This window comes from Macaca fascicularis, chromosome 8, assembly GCF_037993035.2.
Source record: "Macaca fascicularis isolate 582-1 chromosome 8, T2T-MFA8v1.1".
Lineage (NCBI taxonomy): Eukaryota > Metazoa > Chordata > Mammalia > Primates > Cercopithecidae > Macaca > Macaca fascicularis.
In genome coordinates, this window is record NC_088382.1 from 11,928,785 (window position 1) to 11,933,237 (window position 4,453).

General features: G+C 47.2%; 1 non-coding gene across 1 annotated transcript; it reads right to left on the reverse strand.

The window, feature by feature from the left end:
* Positions 1–2,448: 2,448 nt before the first annotated feature.
* On the reverse strand, positions 2,449–2,583 carry LOC123575381 (small nucleolar RNA SNORA70). The gene has a single exon (XR_006700673.2). It is a non-coding gene; the product is annotated as a small nucleolar RNA SNORA70 (small nucleolar RNA).
* Between the last annotated feature and the right edge of the window lie 1,870 nt (positions 2,584–4,453).

The window sequence follows — 4,453 nt, forward strand, 5'->3', positions numbered from 1 at the left end:
GGCATACTTTAAAAAATATTCAGTAGAAAATGCACAAAACTTCACCATGAAAGCATCGTCATCATACTGGCTTTTCTTCAATGCCTTCTCATCAGACCCTCCTTTCCTAGGCCCTAAAAGGACATCCACACCCGTGACTCCAGTGCCTGGCTTTCTTGGGAGGTTTCCTCCCCCGACCCTGGTGAAGCCTGATCTTGTTTTGCAGCAGTTGCCATAGGAGCAGCCCGTGTTGCAGAGCGACTCCGTCCCTAAACAAATACATGCAAATAGCTGGGAAAGCAGACTTCAGCCTTAATACTTCAGACGCCAAGGAATGGAAACAATCTGTGTAATTTAAATAGAATAAATACCAATGGCCCCGAGGGAAGTGGGTGTTTATTTTTAAACACGGTGCACCGCGACCCGGGCTTCCTGCACCACTGACTGAGCGTCCTGAGCGGGTACCTGCGTCTGTTGCACGGCGGGTTTAAGAGCCTGAGCCGGCCAGAGGAGGTGGGGAAACAAACTCGCCCTGCTCTAGGCTTCTCTTCTAGTGTCCTGGCCGACTGCTCCTGCACCCGGTGAGCCACGGCCGCCGTTCGTACCCCGGGGCCGGGAGCTGCCGAAGGTGCTGGAGCTCGGACCCGCTTGCTCTGCGCCCGGCGCTCTGGCAGAACCCCGGGGCTGGGCGGACGGGTGGAGCCGGGCTCCGTGTCCGCGCTGATCGCCACCGCAGCACGCGGGATGTACCTGTCCTGCCCTTGCACCCTGGCAGGGCGCTGGAGAGCGCACGAGGTCTGCGCTTTCCAAGGACTTGAGGGCGCACGAGGGCGCGCCAGGTCCGCAGCCCGCCTGGTTCCTTCCCAAGAGCCAGGACGACCGAGGGAGGACCCGCACCAGCTCCAAGACGGCTCTGCAAACTGGACAGCGAAGGAAAGCATCGCCTAACCTTGAAAACAACAAACAAAGAAACATGGATGAGAGCATCATAGTCCTGACTTGGTTTTGAAATACTAGTTTTCTACATTAGTATGTTATTAGTAGCCTTTTATTATTATGATGTTTAAACAGCGTTAACTTTGTTCTTAATTTGGGTTTTAGGTTTTGGGGGCAGCTTTAGGTTTGCAGAAAAACTGAGCAGAAAGTCCAGAGAGCTCCCATGCATCCTCTCTCTGCCCAACAGTTAGGCTGTTACCATTTTGTTAATGTAGTACATTTGTTACAATTGACAAACCAATATGGATACATTATTATTAATTGAATCCGTCGTATACATTAAAATTCACTCTTTGTATTGTACAGTTCTATGGATTTTGATAAATGCATAAAGTCCTATATCCATCATTACAGTTTCATACAGAACTAGCTCCATTGGGCTAAAATCCCCCTGTTCTCCACCGATTCATCCTACTCTTTCACCCCTTCCCCAGCCTCTGGCAACCGCTGATCTTTTTCCTGTCTCCGTGGTTTTGCCTTTTCCAGAATGTCATATAGTTGGAATTGTATATCTGCAGCCATTGCTGACTGGCTTCTTTCATTGAGTAATATGGCTGTAATACCCTCCACATCTTTTCATGGCTGATAGCTCATTTCTTTTTAGCACTGAGTAATATTCTCTTATCTAAATGCACCATAGTTGCTTATCCATTCACACACTGAAGGACACCTTGCTTGCTTCCAATTTGGGGTGATTCATGACTGGTCTTTTGTGTGTATCTGTAATTAAGAGATTACAAATCACAAGTAATCTTCATACTGTATTTATTAGCCAAATATGATAAGTAATGGCTTTCTGCAGTCCAACACACTGGGACTCTGGTGTTCCTTGCATGTGGCTCTAATGCCTCCCTCCTCTGCATTCTGCCCTTGCACAGATTAGGCACACAGTGAAATATTTTTTGAAATTTAATTATTATAAAAATGATACCCACTTTGGAACAGTTTTTCAAACTTGGAATATGTCAAGTGAGAAGTAAAAACTCACTTCCACACCAGCCCTATTCTCATTCCCAAGAGGTGACTACCCTTTATCATTTGTTTTTAAGGTGGACAGGAAGTAGGATTTATTGGTGGGCATTAGGAGAGGGCAGCACAGTAGAAGCCGTCATGAGTGCAGGGCCCACCATTTGTCCAGAGGATCAGGATTGGGGGTGTACTTGACCCCACAGCTATCTGGGATAAGCTGCTTCTCAGCCATCATGTCTTCAAATTCATCCACATTGAACTTGGTAAAGTCCCACTTCTTTGAGAAGTGGATATTCTGGTGGCCGGGGAACTTGAACTTGGCCCTGCATAGGGCCTCAGTCACATGCTCCTTGTTCTGCAGGTTGGTGCGGATGGGCATGATGACTTGGCCAATGTGAACCCTGGCCACGGCACCCTCGGGCTTTCCAAAGGCACCTCGAATACCTATTTGGAGTCTGCACTGAGAGTAGTGCAAGGTCAGAGACATGAACATCCATCTGAAAGACCTGTCTCCAAGGTCCCTTAGAGCAGCCCATACAAGAAACAGGCTGCATACACTACCAAGGAAGCTGCTGTCTGCAGCTATTGTACACTGGGCCCCCATGAGGAAAGGAACTCCATTAGCTCAATTAGCTGCAGCCCTTTATCATTTTTACATGTAGCCTACTATCTGTTTCTTCTTCGTTTACAACCATATGTGTATATTACCTTTTTATGGTAACAAAATATATATGCCAATTGGAATATGTGTAAATAATTTATTTGAAAAGCATCTTGTATTTGTTTTTAAGAAAATGCGTTTGAAAATAAAATCTGATATGGTTTGGTCCTGTATCCCCTCCCAAATCTCATCTTGTAGCTCCCACAATCCCCATGCATTGTGGGAAGAACCCAGTGGAAGGTAATTGAATCTTGGGGGTGGGATCTTTCCCATGCTGTTCTCATGATAGTGAATAAGTCTCACGAGATCTGATAAAATAGGAGTTTACCTGCACAAGCTCTCTGGCCATCCACGTAAGATGTGACTTGCTCCTCCTTGCCTTTCACCATGATTGTGAGGCATCCCCAGTCATGTAGAACTGTGAGTTCTCCATTAAACCTCTTCCCTTTGTAAATTGCCCATTCTCGGGTATGTGTTTATCAGCAGTGTGAAAACAGACGAATACAGTAAACTAGTACCAGTAGAGTGGGGTGTTGCTGAAAAGATACTCGAAAATGTGAAAATGACTTTAGACCTGGGTAACAGGCAGAGGATGGGACAGTTTAGAGGGCTCAGAAGAAGACAGGAAAATGTGGGAAAGTTTAGAACTTCCTAGAGACTTGTTGAATGGTTTTGACAAAAATGCTGATAGTGATATGAACAATAAGATCCAGGCTGAGGTGGCCTCAGATGGAGGCGAGGAACTTGTTGGGAACTGGACCAAAGGTGACTTTTGTTATGTTTTAGCAAAGAGACTTGACGGCATTTTGTCTCTGCCCTAGAGATTGTGGAACTTTGAACTTGAGAGTGATGATTTAGAGTATCTGGGGGAAGAAATTTCTAAGCAGCAAAGCATTCAAGAGGAGATTTGGGTGTTGTTAACGGCATTCAGATTTAAAAGGGAAACACAGCATAAAAGTTGGGAAAATTCACAGCCTGACAATGCTGCAATGCTGCAATAAGAAAAGAAAATCTTATTGTCTGAGGAGAAACTCAAGCCAGCTGCAGAAATTTGCATAAGTAATGAGGAGCTGAATGTTAATGTCCAAGACAATGGGGAAAATATACCCAGAGCATGTCAGAGGTTTTCACGGCAGCCCATTCCATCACAGCCCCAGAGGCCTAGGAGAAAAAGTGGTTTCATGTGCCAGGCCCAGGGTCCCTATGCTGTGTGCAGCCTAGGGACTTAGTGCCTTGCGTCCCAGCCACTTCAACCGTGGCTGAAAGGGGGCAATGTGGAGCTCAGGCTGTGGCTTCAGAGGGTGCAAGCCTCAAGCCTTGGCAGCTTCCACGTGGTGTTGAGCCTGCCAGCGCACAGAAGTCAAGAACTGAGGTTTGGGAACCTCCTCCTAGATTTCAGAGGATGTACAAAAATGCCTGGATGCCCAGGTGGTGGGGCTCTCATGGAGAACCTCTGCTAGGGCAGTGCAGAAGGGAGATGTGGGGTCAGAGCCCCCACACAGAGTCCCTACTGGGGCACTGCCTAGTGGAGCTGTGAGAAGAGGGCCACCCTCTTCCAGACCCCAGGATGGTAGATCCACCGATAGCTTGTGCCATGTACCTCAAAAATCTGCAAACACTCAATGCCAGTCTGTGAATCAGCTGGGAGGGAGGCTGTACTCTGCTAAGCCACAGAGGCAGAGCTGCCCAAGACCATGGGAACCCACCTCTTGCATCAGCATGAGCTGGATGTGAGACATGGAGTCAAAGGAGATCATTTTGGAGCTTTAAGATTTGACTGCCCCACTGGATTTTGGACTTTCATGGGGCCTGTAGCCACTTTGTTTTGGCCAATTTCTCCCATTTGGA